The sequence below is a fragment of the Lactuca virosa genome, chromosome 1 (genome assembly GCF_052849685.1).
Source record: "Lactuca virosa cultivar CGN04683 chromosome 1, Lactuca_virosa_CGN04683_v6, whole genome shotgun sequence".
Lineage (NCBI taxonomy): Eukaryota > Viridiplantae > Streptophyta > Magnoliopsida > Asterales > Asteraceae > Lactuca > Lactuca virosa.
In genome coordinates this window covers 217,412,923-217,428,120 of record NC_136426.1, presented here as the reverse complement: position 1 = coordinate 217,428,120, position 15,198 = coordinate 217,412,923, and positions in this window count along the sequence as shown.

Sequence of the window (15,198 nt, the reverse complement as noted above, 5' to 3'; positions counted from 1 at the left end):
CCAAATATTTATCCCATAAAATATTTGTTATCTAAATCAATCTCATTATAAATCGAGATTACCAAATATTTATCCCATAAAATCAGGGAAATCTTACTTGAAAACGAATTTTGGTCTTCAGTATATATACCTATTTTGTATTCTTAATGTGTATTTTATAAACACCTCCAATACGCCAAACACAACACACCATCCATATAGAATCGTTTTGATTTTTTTGGTTTGCACAACTTCCAACAACCACTAAAAGCAATGTCTATATAATTCAATTGAATCGGTTATACACAAAATATTGGATTTAAATTAATGTGCTTAATTAGCAATGGGTAGAAATACAATTGAGTAATTGTTTAGTTGCTACCCATACACCAATTCAAGCTCCTTTGAGAACGTATGATTTTTAGAAATTATGCATGAATATCATGAAATCAATTGTGTACGAATGGTAATAAAATCAATACTTATATCAAAACCTAAATTCTAAGTATTACGTGCTAATATAACAATAATCCAAAGGAATTCTAGGCAACCATTGTGAATCTAAACCTCTTTTCCTATTTACACAAAGAAGACTTGAATGTAGTTCCTGCAAGATTCATGGCCAACACAATATCCTGAGAATAATTTTCACGTTTCATCTTAATCTCTAAGGAGAGAGTACATGGACCCGATTGACATATTTCTGTAACACCCAGAATCCAGAAGGTCAATTAAGGAAGATAAAACTTCATTTATAAGTCCAACTCATCGAGTTCAAGGGGAAGAACTCGACGTGTTGGAAAATTTTCACGCGTGTTTTTGGAAGACCAAGTCGACGAGTTGGGGAGGTCCAACTTGACGAGTTGGACAGGGTTTGGGAAACCCTAATTCCGGGATTTTGTACCATATTTACACAACTTAAACCTTCGAAGATAGCCTTATTTCCAGCTTCCGCTGTCCTAAACCCTAACCTCGAAACCCTAAGGCACTTTTGAGTGATTGTGAGCCATTTTTGAGGGTGTTTTGTGTGTTTGAAACCACTTGGAAGGAAAGAAAGCTTGGGGATACAAGAATGAGCTACTAGATCCAGGAACTCTTCATCAATGGCTGGATCTTTGAGGTATAAAGTCGCCACCTTGACTTGTAGTTAACTAGATCTCCATTCTTGAAGTTTTAGCTTGAGTTTTGGGACTTTGGTTGAGTTGTCCAAAGAGAAGAGGTTTCCAGGGGTTAATGGAGTAGATCTGACCCCTACATGACCTCTTGAGGCTTAAAGTTGCAAACTTTATTGGCCTCTAGGTCCCATTCATTGAATATGTCCATTATGAAGCCATAAACGAGCCCTAGGAGGTGTTTCTAGCATGCATGAGCGTAAAGTCAGAAACTTTATGTGATTAAACCACCTTAGCACCTTACGTCTGAAGTTTGGAACCTTTGGATTCAAGAAAAAGGGCTTAATGCATTAAGTGGGTTGACAGACTGAAGAACTCGACGAGTTCACAGGGGAACTCGACGAGTTGGGTTGGGGTTACCCCGATTTTGTTGGAACATAGAGGAACTCGACGAGTTGTAGGAAAACTCGACGAGTTGGATCACAACATAGTGATTCTAGCTTTGGGATGGACTCGACGAGTTGAAGGGTAACACGACGAGTTTAGTTAACTCAGAGCGTTGACTTTGACTTTGACCAGGTGTTGACTAGGTTTGACCATTCGGTATTTTAGGCCTTTTTCGATATTGGGCCTTCTCGAGTTAGGTCCATGATAGATTTGGCCTTATTGGGCTATAAGTAGGCCCTAATTGGGCTTTGAGAATTGTGGGATATTGGACCATCGGAATGCCAAAGTGTTTGGACTAGAATGAATGCTTGGACCTTTCAAATTATAGTTTGGGCCAAGGTATTGGTCAGGGACAGGTAGGGGTAAAATGGTCCTTTTACCCTGGGTATGAAGCTATAGTTATGGATTAGAACCAATTGCGGATTGGGTGTCAGTTGATTGGTATTGATAGCTCGAGAAGCCGGCGGGGCAGCAGCTAAGGATTTCATTCAGGAAGCTTCTGCATTCGAGGTGAGTCTCCTCACCATACCAATGGGTCTAAGGCACCAATGTCGGCCCATTATATGATATGTGGATTGTTAGTTGATTATGTGTTATGTTGGTATGACATTTGTATGGAAGACCCCAGGGGTTCCCGTGGCAGTAGATTAAGACCATGTGGGGGTTCCCATGGTAATTAGTTATACGTAGTATGCCAGTTGTCTTCGTGACTCTTTCATATAGTGGTTATTTACGAATATGCTGTCAATATGTTATGTATTTATGTGAAGACCATGTGAGGGTTCCCATGGCAGTCAGTTAAGACCATGTAGGGGTTCTCATGGCCTATTATGTGATATGTGGTATAGTAGTTGATTATGTGATATATGATATGCTAGCACTCTCTGTGATACTTGCATGAAAGACCCCGGGAGGTTCCCAAGACAGTTGGATATCAGACCATGTGGGGGTTCCCATCGCATTCCAGACCAAGACCATGCGGGGGTTCCCATGGCACCCGGTGTAAGACCTTGGAGGGTTTCCACGACATCCTTATATGTTAGTATGTATAGTTTATATGGTAGCTAGTTAAGACCATGTGGGGGTTGCCATGGCAGTTTGCTAAGACCATGTGGGGGGTTCCTATTGCAGTTAGTTAAGACCATGTGGGGGTTCCCATGGAAGTGGGTGAAGACCATGAGGGGGTTCCTATGCCACCCGGAGTAAGACCTTGGAGGGTTTCCACGACATCCTTAGATGTTTATATGCGTGGATTATGTGATTGATATGGTTTATGTGGTTATGTGGATTATGCGGATTAGGTGGGGTATACTCTGGGGCACTCACTAAGCTTCGTACTTATGTTTTTGTTTATGGTTTCAGGTATCATTGGTTTGGAAAGGAAGGGCCCGGCTTGATCGCAGCACACACACCCGTGTTTTCTGCAATAAGTGATTTTAGGATGAACTCTGATAAACCTTTTAATTATCTATGGTTTTTTTGGAATGTGTGAGTTAAAGGATATCTATGTTTTGTCTATAATACAAAAGAAATTTTTACCCTCAATTTTTGGGGCGTTACAAGTTGGTATCAGAGACTTGGTTTGAGGGATCCGGACATACTTTCGGGTGTGTTTGAACTCAAACCGAGGATCTGTAAAGTTTTCAAAAGAAAAATGTTTTCAAGGAAAGAGTTTTCTAAGACAAGAAAGGGTGTGGTGCATGCAATCGGCCGAGCTCAAGTAAGTTTTCCCAGAATACCCATATATGTCATATGTTATGACTTGATTTATGAATCTGTGAATTGCATGCTAGTTTGGGCTAGGAGAGATGCTTTTGTATGTATGTTGTATGAGCTAGTAGACTTGCATGCTAGTGCTGATTAGTCGGCGATAGATAGGCCTGATATGTGATGCTTGTAGCCTTGGAGATACTGGATGCTATGCTGGAATGGGAATGACTATTGGTATTAGTAACTGCTAAGTGTATGCTTTAAAAATTGTATACGGTTAGGATCTTATAGACTTAGAATAATTGATTTGGCCTTATTTCCTTTTCTGTGTATAATTTGCATGCATAAGGAAGCCGGTAGTGAGGGTGGATGTAGATAGCATGAGTTGTGATATGTGAGCTGAATGTTCTATGATAGTTTCATGGGTTGGAGATTACCCTAGGGAAAGCCTAGGATGAGATTAGTGACATGAGTTACCCGATTGCGAATTGTATGTGTGGATAGACTGGCTTGATTAGTGTATGCTGGTTAGATTTACCATTACCTGAATGCTGCTTGCTTTGTGCTTTGTGGGATTCCTAGTAATATGGATCAACTACTAAGTGAATATGTTAAGTCACATGTAGTACAAGTTAAATAATCCAAGAGTGATGGATTTGACCCTATTGCGCAGCTCTCGTCTGAGTCCAACCGTTCTAGGGTTGAGTCTTTTACTCGAAAGATTATCTAATCTCTGTTGTATCTGACTATATTCACGACGTAGTTGGTCGGCATTGGTGAGAATATTTTAGCAGCTGAGGGAAGGGTGAGGATGGGAACCTAGGAAAGCCTAGGATATGCTCCAGTGAGTTTAGTGGGGCGGTTCGGTGAGGTTAGGAACCTAGGGGGAGCCTAAGAGGTGCTTCGGTGGGTATTGTGTTGTTTAGAAAACATTTAGTACATAAGTAGAGTAAGTGAATTAGAGGATTCGAGAGGATTGCTGAGGAAAGTATGGATAGATGTGGAAGGTAGTATTGGGCCCGTACTACTAAAAGCACATGATCCATACTCGAATCGATGAGAGTCTCGGAGAATCTAAGAAGCTTATGGAAGGAGAATTCTTGATTATGCTTCGATTATGGGAATAGTTGCCTTGCAGGTCGAGGATGAGCACGCATAAGGAAGGACCAGGGTTCGGTCTCGGCTTCGGTGGTGAGCCAGTTAGTGGAAGGACTGCCAGGGTTTTGGAGTTCGCATTGGATCGGGGAGATGGAAAGTGTTTTTTGCACTAGTCCCTACCCCATAGGAGCTAAGGTTGGTTCGCCTTGGATCTCTTGTATCGGGCGGCAAGGAGTTGTTGGGAATTGGTTGTGCGATCTATGGCGCTTTCGGAATTGGAGACTATGTCTTGAGAGGAGTTTATGGCCCGGTTAGGGCAGAGGTTGCTCCAGCTATTGCGGTTCAGCCGTTGACGTCTGAGCCGGTGAGTGTGTTAGGGTGCTAGACCCTGAATGATATGAATCCCAGAGCCAGAGGGCGGGATATCGATTTGCAGTACCTCGGGAAGAGAAGTTCAGGTCAGGTGCGTTTAGTGGAGGGTCTTGGGAAGAGACCCAAGACTTCTGAACGCCGTTTGAGAGGCCAGTAGGGTCGGAGTCAGTACGGCACGTGTGGGAAATTGTACGATGGAGTTATTGCTCCCGAAGTATGGATTGCTACAAGCGTAGCAGGATTGATCGTGTCAGCAGGTGACATTGCTTTAGGTGTGTCTGATCTGATGGATTGGCGGTAAGATTTTGGACAATTGTAATGAGGCGAGAGTGTTGTAAGTCTGCGGGGTAGCCCGTAGCATTTACCGGTCCCTAGGCAGCGGTAAGATGGTGGTAAATTTGTATTTGCCTTCGGAGGTGTCTCGGGAAGTGATTGCGAACATCAAATTGGTTAAGATTACAAGAGTATTCTTCAGGATTCCCAGAGCTGAGTGATCATTGTGTTTGGCTAGCAATGGGGCGCTTATATTGTTCGGCGCAGGATTTGGGCGGGTCGTGCTTATTGAAGGAAATGGATCGGAGATCCATAAGGGTAATATGTGAAAGAGCATCGTCGAGCCCAAGTAGGGGAGAAACAAGTGTCTGCTTAGGCCTAGGTTATGTTGGTGGGAGTCCAGGAAACTCCCAATCGTCGGACGGCTTCACCTCGATTATGTATAGTAGGCAGTGGGAACCCATAGGCGTGACCCGAACTCCTTATGGGATATATGATTCGGCTCGAGAGGTGCGACGTTGTGATAGTTTGAGTACGTTAAGGCTATGGGTGGTAAGCATGGTTAGATGGAAGTAGCGTTAGGCTGCGATAGGATCGTAACATTCATCTGTTCGAAGTAGACTATTTATGTGATGGTCGCAAGCATGGAAGGGGAAACAGTTCATGCCTTGGGCACGCCTACCAGGATTGTCAGGGGATTATGCTCTGTTTGAGGATCGAGGATCTTCAGAGTCCGCGGGCGAGGCCCGTGTGATTATGGAAATTCAGAATTAGACCTGGTAGAGACCGTTAGGTCAAGGTTTTGAATCTTGAGTACAGGATCATGAGTGCTCAGTGTGTGGCACAGAGGGGTTATTAGGCTGGGTAGCCTTGTGGATTGGACTCTTGGGAACCTGGTGATTGGACCAGGTGCGAGACTGGTAGTCTCAAGGATTGATGTAAGGGTATTTATTTATCGGACAAGTAAGGGATGTTGGGAAGTTGTGGTGCATTATGAAAATGCAAATTCGTGGATCTCGGGGTAGGAGCGGAGTATCAGTTTGGTTTTGGATAAGATCCCGAATCGGAGTTCGCGTATGTTCGGTGTAGGATTTCGTTTCAGTGAGATGAGATTTGGGGCATCTATATGCCAAGGACATCGAATGCAGGATTCCAGGTTAATGAATGGGTTGGGTTCGATGGTAGCTTAATCCATTGTGATGTGTCTCGGGCTGGGTTTATCCGTAATAGGGCCACGACATGTTAAAATCAGGAAAAGATGGGTAGTTGGTGATCGTATATGATATGAGGCTGCGGCGAGTCATGTAACATTCATGCCTTTAGTAGAAGTTTTGGTAGCAAGGTGTTTTTGATTAAGTATTGCCGATCGGAATTCTTTTTGGAAGGCACGCAAGGCTGTTATGTGTGTGTGTTTTGGCTCAACAATCGGGTAGGTGTCCGGTGTTCCAGACAGTTGGCAGACAAGTTAGGACCAAGGAGGTCCCAGTTGTTCTTAAGGAAAGCAGCTATGTGGCAGCAAGATAAGTTCGAGTGGTTTTAGTGATTTGGGGTCCGTGTGTGGGGTTGCTAGTCATTCGGGGCATATGCTAAGTTGTTTATAGTTGGACTAAATAATCTCAGAGTGGCTGATTAGACCCTGTTGCACAGCTCTCGTCTGAGTCTAACCGTTGCAGAGATGGATCCTTTGCTCGAAGGATTATCTGGACTATCTGTTAAGGCGGGCATTTAGTATTTGGACACGGTAACTGAATTCATTCGGTTGGTAACACCGAGATAATCAGGACTGGAAATGGTCGTCCGATTAGTTATCCAATTCGAGAAGCAGGGATGAAGGCCCGATATAGTGATTTTGTCAAGATTTGGTCGGATGGGCAAGGTGACGCAACATGTAGGATTATGATGGAATTTCAGACTGATTCATAGTGCTTATTATGTCTCGGGCACGTAAGTGCTTAGAGAAAGATTCCGTGTGGTACCTGTTGGATTAGGTGTCTAAACCATAACTATAATTGGTATGTACTTAAATTGATAGCAGCACAGTCCTTTTGGGTTGCCCTCAAACCTAGCAACTAGACAAGGAAATTATGAAAGGAGAGATATTGATTTATTATAAGATTAATAAATTAATCTAAATGATCTATTAATATGTTAATAGGTTAATATATTAATTAGAAATCATAATGTTTAATTAATAGTTAGCCAGAAATTAATTAGAATTGATTTTGGGGTTAATTGTATTAATTATAAAGTGCAGGGACTAGTTTGCAATTATCAAATAGTTGAGTGGAAGGTTCCAGAACCTCCTTGGAAGGGGGTGGACGAAATCTATAGAGGAAACCCTAATGATTTCGTCCAAGGGGCTTGGATAAGGCATTTGGATAAGCTTAGGCCCTAAGCAAAGGAACATTAGGGTTTTCCTTAAACCCTAGATACCTCAGCTATATAAGGAGCCTCCTAGCTCCCAAAATTGGCAGTCCTTCTCTTGAAGAAACCCTAGGCCGAAATTGCATACCCCAACCTCTCTCCCACAAGTTTCCTTCTTGCTAGCTCTTAGGTGTGATTCCATTAGAGGCATTACAATTGTGGTGCTAGGCTTCCAAGAAGATCAAGATCAAAGGATTACCAATTGTTTGCTATAACAATTGAAAGGTATGTAACTCTAAAACCCTATTTGGTTAATTTCGAAAATAGCCTCTCTCCTTAGGATTCTTGTTTTGAAATTCAAAGTTATATGTTCAATAGTTAAAACATAGATCCAAAGTAGGTTGCATGTGAACTTAGGAATTGTTTTTCTAGTTTATTTATTTTACCTAAAACCCATCAGTGGTATCAGAGACATTAGTTTTGTTTTTAAATTGAATAGCTATAATAGTTGAATTGCAAATTATGGTTTATCGCTATTAAACCATAAATGGCCATGGTTTCGTTTTTAGGGTTTTTGGTTCAAAGGGTTTTTCAAAAAACCCTAGCCTCCATGAACTCTAATTGAAATTAGGGTTAGGTTTTTGAAAAACCTAGCCTCCTCCCTTGAATTTCGAAATTTGCTTATAATATTAGGGTTTTATTTTGTTTTGGATAATTATTGCCTAATTGGATAATTGAGAAAAATAAGGAAATTATCCTATACCCTAATTTTCGAAATCTAGAGGGATATGGATTATGATTAAATTAATTGTTTAATTTGATTAGATAATCCTTACAAGATTTAATAAATTAATTAAAAGTTAATTAATAGATAATTATTAAATCTAGTTTTTTGGTTTATTTTAAATTTAAAAAATTAATGGTTTAATTTTCGAAAATTTTATATAAACCCTAAGGTTTTAAAAAGTTTAAAAGACACCTTATATATATATATATATATATATATATATATATATATATATATATATATATATATATATATATATATATTATAAGTAAAAGTTAAATATTATATATGTATAAGAATTGGTCAGTCAAATCGCTAGTATGCCTCATTCATGAAGCTAGTCTATAAGGGGGTATAAGGAAACTGCCTATAAAATGGTAGTTGAATGGGTGTCCACTCTCACCCACCGCTTCCTTGATTAGTGGAGGGTCGTTAGTAGAACGGATTTGATAGGACTACTAAATTTCATTAAAAGTATAATGTTATTAATGAAGTACTAGAACATTATTTTACAAAAATCCCAACTATAGTTACTTTAGGAAAAATGTGAAAAGTATGCTAACCCATGAAATTGCACATTATGCTTTATTGGTCGTTAGTGGAGCGTGTGTGGTTAACCAGCACACTAATAGACACTAATAAAGAGTAGTAATGGGTATCTCATAATTATCATTTTGATGGAGCGTGTGTGGTTTACCAGAACATCAATAGAAAATGATAAAGACAATGAGGTTACCAAGCACATTTGCATGGTTATTCATATCTTGTTTGTGATCCTCGGTATCCCAGTCACAAATAGAAGAGCATAATCCGAGATTAAAACATGCCATTGAATAGTTTCAATCTATCTCAAAAGAATTAGGAATTTTACTTCATTTCGTCCTATGGTGGAAATGGTGAATCGTCATTCACCTACCTTTATGAAATTTACACTTGGATCTCGGCATCCCATTTCTAAGTTGTGAATCATCATAGTTGGATCCTAACCTTAATATTGTATCTTTGGGTTATTATATTGAGGTATCTTGAAATCTAACTAAAACTATCTTTCTTTTCAGATGTCTATTCCTGGAAACACTTCTGCTTCATCATTGTCACAACTAGGAATTCTAAGGTTTTTGTAAACATTAACAAGAGTAACATTTGTGGCTAAAACTTGAAAGTATGCATGATGTTTATTCAATGACAACAGAATTTCATCAAACACTCTATACAAACACTTCAAATGGTCAATAAAAGATTGGAAACCCTAAAAATCTCGGTTTAAGTCCATTATGGACTAGGATTTCCTTATTCGGCCTAATAGACCAATAAGCTTCCAATTTGACTATTTTGGGCTTAGGACCCTTAAATGGGCCCTAATTGGACCCACTTTCATGAAACTTAACATTTTGGGCCATAATGGACCCCAAATGAATTGGTTTACCTTAATGGGCCTTGTTGGGCCATAACAAATCCAATTAATCCTAATGGGCCACAAATCCATTCTTTTATGCAAGATTGGGCCGTAAACCCTCCTAAGGGCCCAATGGGCTGAAAACCATCAATTTGAGCTTCATATTATCGGACTCAAGCACTAAAGGCCCAAACCACTTCTCTCATTTCTCCCTCTCGGCCCAACTATATATATATATATATATATATATATATATATATATATATATATATATATATATATATATATATATAAGAAAGAGATTTAGAGAGTTGACTTTATGTTGCCACCTCTTTATTACACAACATATAACCATGCACTTCTCATGCATCCATACACCCATCACTTCAACTCTCCCCCCCTCTCTTTTTCTTCTTCGGCCAAGAGCAAGAGGAAAACACACACACACACACCTTCAAACTTCCTTCAAACTCTCTCAAGTATTCTCTTCCTTCTCCCTCCAAAATCTCAAAGTTTTGCTTGTGTATTCAAGAGGATTTTCACAAGAACATCATCATTTCTTGGTAAGTTATACATATCTAAGAATTATATAACTCTTTTTCTCATGTTAGATTCCTTCTCCTAAACATTTGTGGTAATCATACTCCTAGAATCATCTCAAGTTCGAGATCCACATCAAGGTGTTGCTAGGACCAAAAATCTTCTTCACATTTTCTTCAAAACCGAAACAACTAAGCAAGGTGAGTTCATACTGTAACAAATCGTTATTTCAAACCTATGTAATAGTATAGGTCAATGTGTAGTTCTTTTTATAATAATAAAGAGAAATTTTAGCATAATGTGCATATTTACATAATTGACCCTCAAAAATAAATTATTTAGCAATCTCGATTGGGATGAACCAAGTGATAGAGATTTTAACAAGGTTTCCAAAAACATAAAGAGCACTAAAATCCGAGTTATAACGAAGAAGTTATGACCAATCGAAAATCCGCGACAAAACCGGCAAAACACTATTCAGTGTAAAAACTGAATTTTCGATAAAAGGCTTTTTAGCTTTAACAATCTAAATGAAAGTTGTAGTTTATGTTAAACCGAGAACTTTCATAAAAAGAACGGAAAAATCTGACTTCGTATGAGGAAGTTATGATTTTTCTAAGTTTCAATATAGCAGTGTACAGCTAAAAACTCGAAATAAAGATCGAGCGATTTTTAGCCGACACAACCTAAACGAGAATTGAAGGTCTCGTCGGTAGTAGTACAACGGTAAAAAGACAGACAAAAACGGACGTCGTATGAAGAAGTTATGAATTTTTAACGGATTCCCGTCCCGGTCTGTTTAAAATAATAATATTAAAAATAAAGTCAAAATTAGCCGACGAAGTCTAAACGAAAGTCGTAGAGTATGATTTTACCTACGCGTGCATATAAAGAACGCCAAAAACAGAGCTCGTATGCAAAAGTTATGATTTTCGCAAGTTTGGCACAAAAATAAAGAAAAAAATGGGAAAAACCGGTCAATTTCGCATGCCACGTCACCCTCGCACGTGGCAGATGCTGAGTGGACCGAACCCATGTGTGGCACCTCCTGATTGGACTGCAGCGGAGGTCCACTTAGAAGCGAACAGCTTCGCATGAAGACACCCCGGAGACACCCCTCGCACACACCGCGGACACCCTCCTTCGCACGTGGCCTCTTCCCATTGGACCGAGGTTTGGTCCAATCCGAGCCAGCCAGCAGCGAGCCTCCGGTCCGAAGAAGTCCCCTCCCTTCGCCATCTGTCCGATGCGTGGCAGCCTCGCATAGGCTTGGGTCCGAACCTTCGGACTATATATAGCATGCGAGGGCTTCCGAAATTTTACACTTTTTCACCCCAATTTTCATTCTCTTTCACATTTTCCACTCTCATAAGCTCATATACAACCCCTAAAGCCCCGGTATCAAGTCTCGAACCCTAAGCAAGCCTCGAAGCCCCGAGATTCCCGAGAAGTAACCTCTCTCCTGTCAAAACTCTGCCCAATTTGAGTCGGTTTCCCGACAAATAAACTCCTTTTCGTGAAACGAAACTCTGTCCGGTTCACCATCTATCAAGCGAGTACATACCCCCGTATTTTCATAATTTCTACTGTTTTAAGGGGGGGAATAAAAGCATAACACAAGAACTTTGTGTTATAAAATCATGATAAAATAACATTAAATTATCTAAAAATACTCAAAACATGAAACTCTTTTATAATCTTATATTTTTCCCCAAAATTCATATATATATATATATATATATATATATATATATATATATATATATATATATATATATATATATATATATATATATATATATATATATATATATATATATATATAAATAAGATTTAAAAGGCTTAGGACTGATAACTCATTCTGGGTCCTTTTCCTTGTTTGGATGTGGGCTTATAGTTCCGGTTATTTGTCCGAGTGTCGTTTAAATTTTACTTGTATATGAAATTGTGTATGTATATAAATATAAAAGTTATTTCATCAATTCAAACACCTTTGTAACACGTTGAGCAAGGGGTTACATGCTAAATACAGTTATATACATATTCAAAAAGTACATATAAATTATAATAGGTATAATTTATACATAGAACAATAATTCATACTACAAGAATACACGGTCTTACAAGAAACTAGGGTTTTGATACAGAACAAATCAAGGTTTACACTTATCAAATACATGTTTGAAATACTAAATCAAGAACATACTGTCAATCATTTATTTCAGAATGATTGGGGTTTCTTAACTAATATACATGTAACGTTTATATGCTTTTTATGAGACATTCAGGTTGTTTAATTCATTTTAGACAACCAAGGTAAAGCCCTGACATTATAACCAGAATCTCCAGCCTCGGGGATCGAAACAAGTTGTGTGTAGATCTATATCGGGATTGACAACCCCGCACTCAGGCTGCTAGCTACAGTCAGGCATACACGCCGATGAGTGGCAATTGTTATCAACAGTTTAAACGCCCACAAAGCGTTTGTTTCAGGCCATCCGTCATAGTATGGTTATAAGAACTCATTTAAAAGATATTAACAATACGTTAGTGTATAAACAAGTAAACGAAAGTACACCTTCAAAGTACCAGTTTTCAGAATACAAACTACAATGGTTCAATACAGTTTTCAATAACAGCTGGTGGAGCCAGGCACACTCTCAGTTACAAGTTTTCATAAAATGAATACAAATACAAAACGTTGATACAAAGAGAACGGTTTTATGAGAATAAAACTACTTTTCATATACAACAGAAAATATAGGATTTTCTGGAACAGTTCACATATACAAGATACAGATATACTCTTTTAAACATAAACACTTATGCACTCACTCAACTTTATGTTGATACTCTCTTTTCAAATTACTCAGGGAAATAATACACAGGTACTCCCCGAGCTTTTGAGAAGATGGAGCTTTGTTGAGTCATATCTTCTTTTGTATAACTATATTTTGGTTCAATATACAATGATTGAACACAAGTAAATACTTATACTTTTTAAATACAATGGTTGTTTGTACTTTGATTACTATGATGCATGTGTTGTGATACTACAATTCAAGTCCTCCACCCCCAGACATTTCCGCCGTCTGGTTTGGGGGTGTGACACATACCCCCTTGCTTTTGGTTTTTACTTGTTTTTGGGGGAGAATACAAGTATTATGTGATGATCTATGTGTGCTTGCATGTTATGTGTGATTTCTTTAGTTTTTGGTTGTGATAATATGTAATACTTGTGATATTTCGAGATCTATAGCAAAAAGGGTGAAAGAATCATAAACAAAAACAAAATAAACAACATACATCATATATCTAAGGGTCCTTAAGTTTAAAAAGTGAAAAACAAAGCCAAAGAACTTTACAAGTGTCATTTTTGCAAAAATAACAAAGATTGGGTGTAAATTGATAATTATCGGTTTTATGAGGGCTATAAGGTATTTATTTATATAAAAACTGATTTTTATGAAAATAATACTTCTCAAAGGGTCAAAAACATAAATTTTAGCTTATTGGGCTTTAAATTGGGCCTCACGAGTTTTTGGGCCCAAGGTTTCGAAAAAATGAAGTTTTGAGGGGCTGAAATGTAAAACTTAACAAACTATGAGTCTAAAACGTAAATAAAATATTTCAGGGGTTGAAAATGATTTTTATTACCAAATTGGACTAAAAATGCAAAGTTTTTGATTTTGGTGTCAAAATTATACAACTTACGGAAATTGGGCCAAAAATGTAAACTTTTTACAAATAAAGGCTGGAAATGACAAATGCAATAGTTTTGGACTGAAATTACTATTCAAATAAAGTTTGGGTGGAAAATGTCAAGAAAAATGGTTTAAGGACCAAAAATGTCAATTTTCATAAAAAGGGACTAAAAGTGTCATTTTTAAAGAAAAAGTGGCCAAAATGGTCAATCTAAATGTTTTTGGGCCAAATAAACAATTATGAATGTTTGGATTAAAAATATCAAGCTTATAACGCATGATTTTAAATATATATATATATATATATATATATATATATATATATATATATATATATATAAAGCTTCGTTATAATTCAAACGTTAAGATGTTTTTTTTTAAAACATTGTGAATAAACATTTAGCATACAACAAATACCAACAATACGAACTTAAACTCGATAAAACATAAGCGATTCAATGGTTGAGCCCAAATACCTTCTATTCGTGCTATTGGGCCTTTGTGGCCCAATATCATGATTATTGGGCCCAATATATATAATTACACATGTTTATTGGGCCTCAGGTGACCCAATTACATGCCTAATGGACCCTCAATGGCGTTTACATGCTATTGGGCCGTAGTGGCCAATTTGCATTGCTAGTAAGGTCCAAATCAATCATATCCGTGATGGGCTAACGTGTCCGTCGCATACTCGACAGCCTATAATAACATACGTGATTAGTGGGCCCCCGTAGTCCTCTTCTCTTCGTCTATTAGGCTTACCTTTTATTCAAGTAAACATAAATCAGGTTGTTAAACAAGGTTATTCAATTTCATTTGGATTTAGTGAGTAATAACGGGCGACACCAATAAGTGTCGGTCGTAGTCTATGGTTATAATCAAAGTCTCCTGGAGGGAGAGCGAGAGTTTGTGTATAGATCTATACGGGGGTGACTCCCCCACACCTAAGCTGTACGCTACAGTTAGACTCGGCCAGTCTAGGGTGACAAAATCTTAATTCAATACTGGCTTTCACTAGAATGCTAAGACAGACGAAATAGTCATTATTATGCATGGTTATAACGACTCACATAGAGATCCAATACCATCTAAGTAATCATGAGAAATCATATTCATTAATTGTGACGATACAATAATACAAAACGATCATACTATTTATATCGGAAAACATCGGGTTTTCCGGGGGAACAACATTATTCACTTTTACTTTCGATAACTATGATACAAGAATTCATTATGAGAAACATACTACTTTTACACGTTTTGAAATCATTCACGCATATACTTATGGATCATCACATCTATTTCGTAAACAATTGTTGTTTCAGAAAATATCGGATTTTCTGGGTTTTACAAACTACACAAAACATTTTCATATCAAACCTGCTTATGAACTCACTAACATTATATGTG